We start from the raw sequence: 15,297 nt of genomic DNA, 5'->3' as shown, positions 1-15,297 counted from the left end.
CCAGGGCAGACACAAACACTGACTGGACACGGGGATATAGCCACTAAGGACACACAGAGACGCGAACTAGACAAGGGGATACAGCTGACAGGGGAGACAGAGCAGCTAGAGAAGACAGAGACATAAACTATAAGACAGAACTCAAAGAAACCAAAGACTAGAAAGTATAAATAATATAATAAACTCAAAACCCCTGGGTCAACGACCCAGGCATCCTAACACCTATCTTCCCTTTGTGTCACGTTAATCCTTTTCCCCTGTTCTTTTGTGTCACACTTCCTGTTTTATAATGGTTGTTTTTTTGATTGAGTTTAATGTCATGAGACATGGCCATTTCTCGTTTTGTCTGTTGTCTCCAGCAGACATAATGTACTATACTGTATGTTATTGTCTCATTTTCCCCTGTCTGATTGTTAAAAGAACACTTGTAGCTGTGTGTCCTCCAAATCTGTATGTGCCTGTTCTGTGTTTCTCTCAGCATTTGAATTTCTCCGGCTCAGTCGTCTGTGGTTCAGTTCCCTGGTTGTTCCTGGAATTTTGGATTAATCTACATTAATCCAAAATTCTTAATTTCTTAATTTGCAGTCTACTACAGTGAGAACATAAGTATTTGAACACCCTGTGATTTTGCAAGTTCTCCCACTTAGAAATCATGGAGTGGTCTGAAATTCATATTGTAGGTGCATTCCTACTTTGAGAGACACCTTTTAAAAAACAATTCAGGAAATCACATTGTATGATTTTTACAGCATTTATTTGTATTGCACTTTCTAAGTGGGAGAACTTGCAAAATCACAGAGTGTTCAAATACTTATGTTCCTCACTGTGCATATGTACATATCTCTTTCTTTGGCATTGTTTTTCCGTAAACAGCAATCTGTGTTCATCTGTAAACCTTATTTTATGATAGGTTAACAAAGTCAGAGTTGTTAGATAAGCTGGTTGCTGGAAAAGTGCCCACCAATACAACTCAAATTCAAAGAGTACACTTCATTAATGTTGTTATACAGAATAACAACACATACTGGATTAAAGGTAAATTCATGGCTTGCGTTTCCAGTCCCTCAAACATTACCTGGCAAAATATTAAATCCTGTTCTCTGGTGTTATTTTTCTGATTTGTGTTACAGTGGTGCAGAATAAGGCTAACTGGGGAGTGACATACGCTGCAGATAAGATATGTGCCTCCAATGGATCAACAGTGGAAATGAAATGCACCTACACATATCCTGCAGGGTATACTGTTACAGAAGAATTCTGGTGTTTTCAAAACAACAAGAACCTCAAAGTCAACTCAGATTATAAAGATCGGATTCAGTACAACTGTACTAAGGAGAGATGCACTATGAAAATGGCAGACTTGAAATGGACAGATTCCCGTGAATACAGGTTCCGTTTCATAACAGACAAATCTGATGGAAAATATACTGGTATACCTGGAATCACTTTGTCTGTCACTGGTAAAATTATCTAAAGATCTTTTTTCCCTTTTTCTTTTTCTGCAAAAGGTAGCATATTTATGTTTACAATGTGTAGACCACAAGGACCAGGCACAACCCAGATGTTTAGTTTGACTTATTTTATTTTTAGTTTGCTCGCACATTCCAATGTTGGCTTCTGCCTCTATTGAAGTAGGGAAGGCATGATTAGATGATGCTTACCAGCTGCAATAATCAGCATTCCCTGAAACAATATCCTGAACCCGCTGCTCCACCCCTCCCCTGCAGCAGAGCCACCAACCACATCCACTGCAGTGGAGTGTGATCCAAACAGAGGGAGCAGCCAAGCAGGTAATAGCGAAGAGAGCTGACCACCCATCAGATGGCTAGGATCTCCTTCTCTATGGTGCTGTACCTGGCCTTCCACTCTCACAGTTTCCTGATTTACACAACTGGGCGGTCCCCCCCCCCCCCCCCCCCCCCCCCCCCCCCACCTTAACAATTGGGGCAAAACAGCTCCATGTCCAAGTCATCAGTCTGCAGAATAAAAAAACACAGGAACATCTAGGTGTGTGAAGTAGGGGTTCCCCACAGAAAGCCTTGTTAACCTGCGTCCACTGGACCAGATCTGGTACAACCTTCCAGGTGAGGTCAGTCAAGGAGCTGGTAAGCTGTGGCGGGAGTCTCCAGCTTGCCCCAGGAACTGCCTAACCTCCTTTTTGGTCTTGGGGCACGGGCAGGATGCAATTGCTGCAGTTTTGTCCATCTATGGATGCACCTGCCCACCTCCCAAGTGGTATTCCAGATACCATACCTCCCTTCGTACAACCACACACATCTTTGGGAAATTTGTGGGTCCAGGCACTCCAGGATCACAGCAGCCCACTGCACATGCTCCACCCAAGTGTCACTGTGGATAATAACAGTATCCAAACAGGTGACAGCACATGAAGCTTGCAGCCACAGCACCCAGTTTTTGAGGCATCGCAAGGTGGGGGGGCCCCTGACCAAGATGAATTGAAGTGCAACAAATTGGTGCAAACTGTACGGAGTGGAAAAGGCATGGGGTAATCATCAAACCATGACACCTCATTCACTTTGCATTAGTCAACACAGAACCATATATACCAATCTTTCTTTAAAAAAGAACTAAAGGTATAAACCACAAGCTGTGCGACTCTTCTGTTCTGTTTCAGCATTTCAGCCATTTCTTTCTGCTTAGGTAACCTGTAGGGCTGTAAATGCACCATCATGCCAGGCTCGGTTTCAAAATGGCCCTCTTTAAGATTTGTAAAGCTGGCAGGGGGGAGAACACATCTGCCAACAGCTGTTGCAATGCGGCAACATCCTCTCTCTGGCCTGTCTGTGATGGTTATCACAATGCGAGAATGGTGGAATTTGGCACCTACGGCCCCAACTCATCTCTTTCTCATGACAACCTCCCCAACGTGTGCAGCTTTGCTCTTAGGTCCAGAAAATATAGAATCTCATCTTTCGCCAGGCTCAGATGTTCTCTCCAGTTTTCTTTAATCAGGTCCAACACCCCCTACAAAATTCTGCCAAACAGTAGCTCAAGTGGAGAAAATCCAGTGAAGGCTTGGAGCATCTCCCACACAGCAAACAACATAGGGTCTAACCAGCGATGAAACTGCGAATCATGGTGTTATTCAGCTGCTCCACCAGCCCATCAATATGAGGGTGATAGACGCTAGTCCCGAAAGATTTAATGCCAAGTAATTCATACAGTTTGTGTGTTATTATTATAACACCTACAAACTGTGATTGTGCAAGACATGAACGATGCGCCCAGGGATCTGCATTAAAGGTAAAGGGCACAAAGTCGCTTGATGACCTGCTGACAGACAGGGTACCCACCACTGGCACACATCTCCCCTGAATGCCCGGACGATAAATTCGGGACATTATTTGCTCCAGAGTTTTGTCAAAACGCATGTCACCAGCCATTGGGTTATATTGAGCCACCTGGAAAATCATTTCCTGGTGGCTTTTATGCACCAGCAACTGTGTGTGGTTGTCCTGCATGAGAGTGTCGCCACTCTCTCAATACAATCTGCCAATATAATCAATACAAAATATGGGAATGTCAGATTCAGGGTACACCACCTGATCATCAATTTTTATTACTTGATCGAAGGCTGAGTGTAGACTGTCATCCTGAGGCTAACCTAGTAGCCACCTACTCTAGGGCCACCTTGTGTGGACATTCCTAGGTAGTCCTGGATGGGTACGCCCTTGTCGTAGCCAATGAGTCATTTACAATGAGTGAATCTTTTGTTTTTATTTCTTTATGAACACCAGTGTTATTTTGGGACTTTTTTCACTTGTCCAGCTCTGCAGGTGGAGGTGACCAAAATAAGAGTAAATGAGTCCTGTACCAAGGCGGAGCTGAAGTGTAAGAGCAGCTGCACCGGGGATGTTTCTTATGTCTGGCTCAAGAATGGAGAGAAGGTCACAGAAGAAAATCCTCACATAACCAGCCTTCGGTTTAATGACAGCATCTGCTGTGCTTTGAAAGGACAAGAAGATTACTGCTCGGCTTCACTGTGTAAGTGCAGTGTAACTGACAAACTCTAACACAAAGGGTGGAGTTTTTTAAGAGGAACTTCCCCCAGCTTGATTTTTTTTTCTAATTTTATGTAAGCATTCGGCTTTTTGTGAATATACTTATTTCTATCTATTAAACAAATGATTATTGTTCCTCCAGATGCTCCAAAGCTTCCCTCTGTGACAGTGAGTCCATCTGGTGAGATAGTGGAGAACATTTCAGTGATTCTGATTTGTAGCAGTGATGCTAACCCAGCTGCTAATTACACCTGGTACAAGGAAGGTGGGCAAACACCCCTGTCCACTACAAAACAGCTCAGCCTCCCGTCCATCCGGCCATCTGACTCTGGAGTTTATAACTGCACAGCAGAAAATGAGCTGGGAATCAGGAAATCCAAACATCTTCGTATAAATGTAAAATGTGAGTGAAACTGCTGATATTTGGAGCCTTCTTCTTGTAAGTTACCAAAAAACAGTGCATACTTTACACAAGACTTTACACATGACTCTAACCTAAATAATATTATTGCTCCATAATGAGCAATTCAACTCACTCTGTCAGTGGATTTAAGTTTCAGCCAAATCAAATTGTTGACAATTTGCCAAGAACTCCCCCCTCCCGCTTACATATCTGTAAGGACAAACCTGCCTGGGAGTAGGTTTATTCAGTGACTAAACTGGTGGAGCCAGTTGTCGTGAATGCCTTGACTCCAACTAAGTAAAAAGAGCATTACAGGTCAGCACGATCATCTAGCATATCCTGTCTCACAATATTTATAGAGGCACTGCTTCATTAAGGACGGCATAATTCACATATGTCACTTTTTAGAACCACAGTTTAGAAGACAGATGTCTATGGACTCTTCTCTGTATGAACACCTCCCCTGAACAATTATGAACTAGACGAATAGATTACACCCTAAAGAATGACTGAATTTGAAATGTTATTATCCTGACCAGCTTCTCTTAATCTTATTCAGATATGATTTTATATTATTCTTCCATTTGCTTTTTTCTAATAGCCTTTGTAAGAAATCTGTTTCCCAATGAATGAAAAAAAAAGATTTCTATGATCATAGTTAACTAACCAACCACAGCCTAACCAGGATCAGCCAATCCTGGCTCACCTAGTTAATTAATGTTATGTGACCCTAACACAGTCCTCTCTTTATAGCTAATTTCTGATGCTCTTCTTGTACAGGAAATAAGCAGAAGTTTAAAGATTGTATATGGTGCTTTACATAGAACAATCAAGTTCTACAACAAGTAGGACCTAATTTACAGTTAACATATGTTAGCATATTTCCTCCAGATGCTCCAAAGCTTCCCTCTGTGTCAGTGAGTCCCTCTGCTGAGATAGTGGAGGGCAGTTCAGTCACTCTGACCTGTAGCAGTGATGCTAACCCAGCAGCTAACTACACCTGGTACAAGGAGGAGCTATTCCTGACTTGGCCACGAGTGGGCGTTCATCATTTCACCTCGATCAGCTCTGAGAACAGAGGAAACTACTCCTGCAAGTCAGAGAATCAGTATGGACAGATCAACTCTTCACGTGTGTTTATAAATGTCCAGTGTAAGTAGAAAAGTGCAATTTAACCCTATGATACCTAAATCATCATTAGTGATAAACTGTGCCCTAGCACTACCTCTAACCCTAGATAATCTGAATATGTAATTACTGAGAGATCATGAAGTGTCTTGAAATGTTATCACTCAGATGCTCCAAAGTTTCTTTTTGTGTTAATTCACCGTAGACACATAGGGAAATTCATGAAATTAGACTATGGTTTTAGTTTAATAATATTCTTAAATCCTCTTTATTGCTTGATCTGCACAAAGGTAGGAAAAAAATGTTACAAAACAACTATTTAACTAACACACCAGGCCCTCATTTTACACAAATCTATGCAGGAATAAATGTAGCAGGAGAGTATTTAGTGTGCTGGAATCAATTTTAAGTAAATACTGTGGAAACAGTAAAGTACAGGATTTCCACAATTTCAATTTACCCTCAAATTAAAGTGGCACACTCAGTCTCAGTTTATTTAGTTATTGGGCAAAACAACATCAGTGGATTTGTAGAAATAATATGTTGTCCTTTATGACAAAGTAATAGAACATTATTCTGTAACATGATTCATGGCTTAAGGGTCATCATTTGCTTTCATGAGTTACACACACTAAGCAAATATTTGCCTTGCTATATTTGTTAGTGTAATAAAAGGCTTTATAAACTGTCCTCCAGATGCTCCAAAGCTTCCCTTTGTGTCAGTGAGTCCCTCTGCTCAGATAGCGGAGGGCAGTTCAGTCACTCTGACCTGTAGCAGTGATGCTAACCCAGCAGCTAATTACACCTGGTACAAGGAGAATAAAGCACTGCCTCTAGGACCAGAGGGCAGTCATCATTTCACCTCCATCAGCTCTGAGGACAGAGGAAACTACTTCTGCAAATCAGAGAATCAGTATGGACAGATCAACTCATCATATCGTTAGCTTCATAGCATAAGTGCCTAAGTCATTGACTTAGTCAAATGACTTAGGCAATTATGCTATGAAGCTAACGATATGTCTTTATAAATGTTCAGTGTAAGTATTCTTCATTGTCCAAAGGCTTCTCTATACTTTGCATGCTAATATAAATGAATAATCTTTATAATTTCCCAGATGCTCCAAAACTTCCCTCTGTGTCAGTGACTCCGTCTGGAGAGATAGCTGAAGGCAGTTCAGTGACTCTGACATGTAGCAGTGATGCTAACCCAGCAGCTAATTACACCTGGTACAAGGAGAAAGAAGACTCACCAAAGGCACATGGACAAACCTTCACCATTGACAAGTTTAGTCCTGCACACAGTGGGGCTTACCAGTGTAAAGTCCAGAACAACAGAGGACATCATAGCTTGACCTTTCTCTTGGCTGCTGTACGGTTAAGTGGGAATGGCACTGGTACGCCCTTTTACTTACTGAAAATCAAGTTGTTGCCAATCAGATGCTTTACAGATGGTATTGCATGGTGGATCAGAGTACACTTGTCTGCATTCATAATTCCAAATACTGTGACAAAATCCTGAACAACACTGGCTGAAAAGCCACCCCAAACTACCACAGAGCCTCCATCGTATTTTAAAAACAGCTTTAAGGCCCTTTCACATAGGACGCTGCATGCCGATTGCTGCGGTCTGAAACGCTCTTATTTCTATTGCTTGTGCTGTGCAAATTCAGTTTCCCATTATAGCACAGCATTCTTGGAAGTGAGACGTAATTGTGCATACCAGTTGAACTTTCACAGCAGCGTGCTGTGACGTACATTCGTGTGACCATTAGAAATAAATCCTACTGTGCTAGGTTCATGCACACAACCACACAATGAAGGAAAACATTCTGTACATACCAAGTTCAGTGAACTTTTTTGACACAAGTTTCAAAATGAGAATCAGAATACTCTATTGATCCCTAGGGAAAACTATGTGGGTTACAGTGCTCCAGTAAAAACAGTAACAAAAAGGCAATACAAGAAATAAGAAACAGCACAATATATACATATATATCCGACATAGCAAAATTGGTATGGTGCCGATCTGGCCCACACAATGTGCTTACATATGGCCCAGATACCACAAAGAATGACGGCCCTTTGGTGGCCCAGATCTGGTTTGCCAGCGGTGTCCCACTCATGAGCGAGCACAAGGCCAGTTGCAGACACAGTGGTGGTCCTGTGCTGGCCCATGTGTGTGGATTACCTCTGGCAAACCTGATCTGGGCCACCAAAGAGCCGTCATTCTTTGCAGTATGTGAGCTATATCGAGCCAGATGTGGCATGCCATCACACAGACAGTGCCATCTATGCCAGCCCTGGCTCATATCTGGATGACATACATCTTATCATGCCAGAAGTCAGCCAGCAGTGCGAGCTTGATACCAGATCCGGGCCAGACCTGTGGGACACATACACATAAGTCACTTACTAATAAATATCTGAATAAGAAAGAAGAGCATGTGCAAAAAGGGTGTAGCTATTGCAGTGTATACAGTGTGTTAGGTGGAGGAGTTGTACAGGGACATGGCCACAGGCAGGAATGATTTCCTGTGTCATTCAGTGGTGTTTTTTGGTAATCTCAGTCTCTCACTGAACGTGCTCCTGTGGCTAGCCAGCATGTCATGGAGTGAGTGGGAGGAATTATTATTATTATTATTACTAACATTGTGTTTATCTTGGAGAACATTCGCCTCGCTGACACCACCTTAAGACAGTCCAGCTCCATCCCCACAACATCCCCACAAGCTCCATCCCCTTGTGGATCCATATATTGAGTCTGTTAGCATCAGCAACTCTCAATCTGCTCCCCCAGCATGCATAGCAGGCATAGAGGATAGCAGTGGCAACAACAGACTAGTAGAACATCCTGAGCATTGTTTGACAGATGTTGAAGGACCTCAGCCACCTCAAAAAATAGAGACGACCCTGACCGTTCCTGTAAAGTGCAGTAGTGTTTTTAGCCCAGTCCAGTATATTGTCTATGTGTTATTTATGTATAATCCACAATGTCAACATTGAGCCCCTGGATTGAAACAGGGGTCAAGTTTTTTTCTGGCAGGAGACTAGAATAAAACAGGAACACTGAGACTCGGATACGTAGACTTGACACAGGGACCAGTGAATAAAGACAGGAAAGACTGAACTTGTTAAATGGAACACAGGGAGGCATGATAACAGTAACGTACAGACCTAAGACCATAAAATACAAACACTGTGCATAACGGAATGACAATAAAGAACCAAAACCTGGAACATGAACTTAGCCATATAATAATAAAAGCCTGAATGATAATACATATCAAATACAGAACTATAATATAAAGATAAAAAAAAACTTGCTAAACATTCCCAAAACTCAAAACCCTGGGTCACAGACGCAGGACCATGACAGACTTGATCATAGCTGTTGCAGTCTGAATCCAGTTTGAATCCCCACACTGAAGCTGAAAGAGGAGAGGGTTTGGAGAAAAGTAGGTGGGCAAAGGTATAGGATTTCCAGCTAAGTTCTGAAAATATGTATATGTATTTGATCTATCATTAGGTAGCTACTTTGGAAGGGAACAGTTCTTCCATTGAGTGTTGTAAAAGTACACGTATTCATGAGTTATACAAGGTGAAACTTGGCTTTACACTTAGTCTGAAGGGCAGTAACACTTTGTTATTCTATGGTGCCAGAAGTTGGAAACATAATATATAACAGTGTATGTAACAGAGTTTTCATGTTATCCCCCTTACTCAGAAATGTGGAAAATCATTGCTGGAACAGTGATTGGCATTCTTCTTGTTGTCATACTCATGTGGATTTTATTATCGATATGGTGAGTACCATATCATTTTAATTATTTTACTTAAAGCTTTTCAGTTAGTTTAAGCAATCTAAAACTTTATTTCTTCCTCCAACTAGGAAAAAGCAGATCCCAAGAAAGCTCCCTGAGCCTACAGAGAGCCCAGGCACAAGTGCACAGGTCAGGAAGATCAATACATGTACAAAAGGTGGTTTCACATTTCGCAGACTAAAGCTGAAAGGCTACAGTTACAGAAAACTGACTGATGATTCATGAGAACTGCATCAGGCTTAGGCTCACAGTTGTACTGAGAATCACAAATGTGTCGTGTCTACAGAAGCAACCAGTAGAGCAGAAGTGCAGCCTTCAGTATGCCAGCATTCAGTTTTCTAAGAAGCAGACAGATCCTCTCTATTCCAACATCAACCCAGCTCAGGCCCAGAAGCACAAGAAAGAAGAAGAAGAGGAAAACAAAATCCATTATGCTACTGTCAAGTTTGCCAGTTCCAGTAGAGCGCCAAGGTAAGCAACACATAGACATTATCATTGCTGTAGGATAAAGTTTTGTTTTTGAGAGGAACTTGGCAGGACAGTCATGCATCACCACTTCTTCTTTTGTTTTCATAGATTTGAACATTTAATATCACACGATATACACATCAGATTTCCTCGCCCTGTAAAGCATTAACAATGAAAAATTTGCCAGAACATTCAAATTTTTTCTAGAAAACTGGAGCGTTCATTGAATCTTCTGGCAATTAAAAAAGAAATTAAAGGTCATTTTGCAGATGAGTTTTAATTTGTGCAACGTTTTTGTGTAACATATTACTCATAATTTGCTCATCTTAAGCAAAAACATACAAGAGGATCAGGGTTTAAAATTTTGCTGTATGAGGTAGTGTATCATATATCAAATATGATGCGCTCAGTGTTGCAGGGAGAGTATTTCACTTCCACTTCTGCAAACAATCTGTTTGTCTGTGTACTCATCTGTTTTTAGTTTTCATGCTTAATGTAAATCCTGTTCATACAGTCTAAAACATGACTTACTTCACACTGTTGAGTAGATAATGAGTTGGTTGTCAGCCCAGTCATGTTGGGGTTTTTTCCCTCCCTAGTTATTTGCCTATGATTCCACTGAACACATTCAAACCATAAGACTGATTTGCCTGTCTACTTTGCCTTGCATTATTTCCCAGGCAAAATAAATAGTCATGAGACTTAGCCATTGAGGTTGAGTCTGAAAGCCAATTCCATGTTAAAGTATCAAGTTTTAAATCAGAAATAAACATGGCTTTGGGGGTGGGCGGGTTATACAGCGTCCAGAGGATGGTCTGTGTATTCAAACCCACCTCTGGCGCTGGTGCTCTACCCTCAATTTTAAATGCATATAGACACATATAGGTTTTCGGGATCAGCCGTGCTGCTCTCTGGTAGGAAGCATCATGTTTTAAATGCACTTTAGAACAGCATGCAGCAACACTACATATGAGCGGGCGGAGGGAGGTTTGGGGTCTTCACTCACCTCCATTCTCTGTTGACCGCCGGGGCTGGGAGGTATTGGCCGTCCGATTGGGGTTCAGGATGCGGGGCGTCCCTGCTACTGCAGATATGGGGGCGGTCTGCTTGCGTCCACCCCAGGGAAAAGGGTTACATCTCATGGGTCTAGGTGTGGTTTGCCTCTCTTGGAGAAAGGGTACCTGCACCTGAGGTATAGAGTATGTTTGGGAAGTGTGATTGTATGTACAGTGTCTATTTGTGTCTGTCTCCATGTCGGGTGAGTACTTGTTGAAGAGAAAATCTCCGTCCCGGTTTCCCTCCAAGGCGTGAGCACCGATAAGCAGAGTTTTGTCCTTTCCTTATAAGATTCCTAATTATTCAAAGTAACGCTCAGGTATGCCGTTCAGCGGGTTAGTTACAGCGCCGGGAGTAGCTTGGGAGAACAAGGAAACACAGACTGCTTCAGGTTGCCTTCCCAAACCAACTCAAAGGTTTATTTAGTACAAAACAGCTTATATAGAGGAAAAAAAGGTTCGTGTGTCAGCAGGTTCTCAGTTCAAACCGGTACAGACCAAATAAGGAAACGTCTTCCTGCCTTCTGAGCAAAGAAGTATCCTGTGTGTAGTTTATCAGTTCAGCTACAATTTATGATCATCCCAGCAAAACACACTCCTAGACATAGAATACAGAGTTCTTTCATTAGTGAATTCTGAAACAAACCACCTGGCTTTTAACAAGCTCTTTTATAAAAGATAAGGAAGGGAGGATGGGAGTAAGGAAGTGGTCTCGTCTCTGTGGTATTTTCGACCTTGGGGTACCAGCCTGTGATTCTTACACATCAATTCTTGGGTCACAGAGAAAGAGAAAAACAACTAGTAAATGGGCCTTATTGAGTAACTCTTTTCTGTATAATATCACTACAAAACAATATCCTGTAAATGCTACCATGGTATCAAAATATCACAACACTTGTTTATGTGCATATGAGGGAATGCACATTTGTGTCTGTGTGCGCCTGTTCGTCGGTGTCTATACTGTATGTCAGGTCAGGTATCAGACGCCACCTCTCTGGGAACATCTCAGGTCCTCCAAGGTATGGAGGCCTATCTCCCCTACCTGCCGGTTGCTGATGCCGTCAGACATGCGTTGGTGGTTCTTGGCGTCTGGGGCTGGGGCTGGGCGCTCATGTATGTACCACCTCACTCCTGGTGGCCGCTTGGCGGGGCCTGACAACTGTGGCCCAGTTGGGCCCCTTCGGGGATTAGGGGGCCCTCAGGCCTCTGTCCTCTGGGCCTGGGGCTCGGTCCTCTCTGGTACTGCTGGCTGCCAGCAGTGCCCGCGAACACATCACTGCAGCCCCGTCTGGCTGCTGGGTGACCCTGCGTCTGAGGCTCTCCTCAGCTCTTCCCAGGCAGGTGGCACTGTTGCCCCTCTGATGGTCGTCCTTGGGTTCTCGTACTTTGGGGCCTCAATCTCCCCCATACCTGCTTCATGCCCTGAGGGACGGGGCTATGGCTCCCCACACGCCCTAGCAGATCATTACATGGAGAAACCTTTTGAATACAAGCGTGTTGATCCACACAGGCGTGCACACGGGTGTTCACTGTTCATAGACACAAACTACACCTTTCTTGCCTGCTACTTCAAAGCACATTGTGTGCTGCACAATAACATTTAATATTTAGTATCTACTATTATTTACTGTTAGCTAGTTTATTGTGATGGTGTTGTGTTTATAATGTTGCTCTCTTGTTTGTTTTTTCTTCTCTCGACAGGTGATCCAGATGATCTTTTTATTCAACCCCTTTCTCACTATCTCTTCTCCCCTCGGTTTTTCTTTCTCTCATTCTTTCTTTCTCCCTGTCCTATCCCCAAGTCATGCCTGTCCCATCTGTAACAACTGAAAATAAAATAAATACATAACAATAATAATAATAATAAAGGTCAATCAAATGGACCAATATGTCAAGACCATAATGAGCCACTTGGTACAGTAAACCCGCTAGACATCTTTCTTGGCCTTTACACAATAATTCTGATGAAGAAGAAAGAAAGAAAGAAAGAAAGAAAGAAAGAAAGAAAGAAAGAAAGAAAGAAAGAAAGAAAGAAAGAAAGAAAGAAAGAAAGAAAGAAAGAAAGAAATCGACAGCCTGATAAAAACCTATTTTGGTTTCTACAAATCATGACTGGGCGGTGATAGAGGTGAATGGATCTAGAGTTATGAACCCTTAGAATGACAGGTGGGTGCATTTTTGTCACTGTAAACTATTTAACATTCCAATAATAAACAAGGAAACTTGGTAACTAGTTACCAAGTTTAGCATGAATGTACAATCAGAATAACTGGCCAGCCGATGTTATAAACAAACAAACAAATACATGCATACATACACACAAAAAGACTAACAGTGTGAATGCATAACTTAAACAGTTATTGACACTATTTTAAACATTTGATTTATTTTAATTTATATATCCTTTCCTTTCAGTAACAAAAACCAAAAAACTGAGGAGGATCCAGCTACCCTGTACAGCGGCGTCAACAAAGCACTCCAAAAATATATGAACCAGAATTAGAAACTGCAATGCAGAAACCAACCCACTCTGTTTTTGTTATGATACATGGTACAAGGCAGTGCATTGAGGATGCCAAACTTTGCTTCACTTATTTGGAAGCGAAGAAAAATTCTGCAGATACACTGTATCGCCATGAGTATTCACTCACCCATCCAAATCAGGTCCTGCCTCCATGCACTTATGCAATTAACCGCTAGACGGGCATATTTATAAATAATATTATATTAGGGAAATTTTCCAAGACATATTTCTGACCTGGGGGTAGAACTGATTGTGAACTGGAAAGGGAAAATGCTTATGAACTTGCAAATTAAAAACATGATGCATTTAAAGTAGCCCTTTTTCATTTTTATTTAAGAAGAGAATTTGTTCTAGTGTGCGATGGCCAAACCTGTTCCTTTTCGTGGAGATAATTTCTCCTGCCTTATCGAAAATCCCTTCACATGGAAAAGAGGAGGCTGGAGTGCAGAGAAACTGGTAGAGATGCAGTTATACAGTCTACCTGGGTCTACCAAACCAAAGAGAATAAATAAATTCAATTGCTGCACATTTGGCAGACTAGCAGTTTAAGATTAATTAAACAATAAAATATATATTTTTACAACATTACATGTAAAGAGTCAAGTGGAAGTTTTTCTAAAGTTATTTAATGATATTTATATTATGGAAGCAGATTTTTGACATTTTACCTTTTTCCCGTTTTCAGATAAAATAAACACGCACAAAACAAAAGCAAACAGCCAGAACAAAAAGCTGGAAAACCCACCAGATTCACCAAAATCAACTCAAAATTCTCCCACACAACAGAACCTCCTATTCCTCGCTGACTCCAAATCTCTCAGTGAAATGATCAGTGGTTCGCTATCTGTCACCATCAAAACACTCCACAAATCCCGCAAATGATTCATTTCCTTATAAACCACTGAATCAGACACCGAAGCAGTTAGGTTCTAAGTGAAGCTTCGGACGTCACTGATCACGTGGCTCTGGCCAAACGAATCAAGCTTCGACACAGTGCTTCTGAAGCAGTGTGTTGATTTTTTTAACACACACACCGGAGCTTCAGCTTCAAGCGGGCCATCACTACTGTAAATAGTTTTGTCAAGTAGCAATCGTGTATTTTGTTCACCTTGTATATATTCTTTACTGCAGCAGCCTAGGTGTGAGAAGCCATTTTTGTTGATTGAGTTTTCTCGTTTTTCATTTAGAAAGTTAGGTAAGTGAATTGTCTTTTGCTTGGTTTTCATTTGTATAGGAAAGCATAGGGACCATTAGGGAGTTTTGTTTGTTATTTTTGGCACTGCTCACTGCTGAAGAAAATAAATGGCTGCTTAGCACTTTAAAAAGATATTGTTGTTTGTGTTCTTGCTTTGGTGGAGCGGGAGTGGGCCAGTGGGTTCAATACTCGCCTAGACTAAGAACGTAACATAAATTGGGGGCTTGTCCATTCTTTTCCTTTTTTCTTGTTGGGTCTTTTGGTGAGTGGGCTCTTTCGTTCTTTGTTCATTGCCGTTGTTGCAGGTGGGTTACCTGTGTTCTGGGTTAGCTCTGCTTTTTCTGGTTGGCAGTTTTTTCTTGTGTGGGAGTATGGAATTTAAATTGGAGGATTTCACTTTAGGCCCAACTGAAGAAAAGTTGGACAGATGTAAAAAGGATGACCTCATTCTTATTGCCAACTTCTTAGATGTGACTGTGCCATTGAATGCAAAGAAAAAAGAGCTTAAAGAGCTCCTGTGTATTAAACTGCATGAAAGGGGATTGTTTGGTGAGCCAGGTCCTGCAGAGGGCGTCAAGCTGGGAGCTGTTGCTGGTATTCCTGCCCCACTGAAAAATCTCCCTTCTCAACCTGGCCCTTCTGCAGAAGAGCTGCAGTTAAAGCTGCGCATAAAGGAAGTGG

Source organism: Maylandia zebra, linkage group LG6 (genome assembly GCF_041146795.1).
Source record: "Maylandia zebra isolate NMK-2024a linkage group LG6, Mzebra_GT3a, whole genome shotgun sequence".
Lineage (NCBI taxonomy): Eukaryota > Metazoa > Chordata > Actinopteri > Cichliformes > Cichlidae > Maylandia > Maylandia zebra.
The sequence above is the reverse complement of the archived record's forward strand: the minus strand, read 5'-3'. Positions refer to the sequence as shown.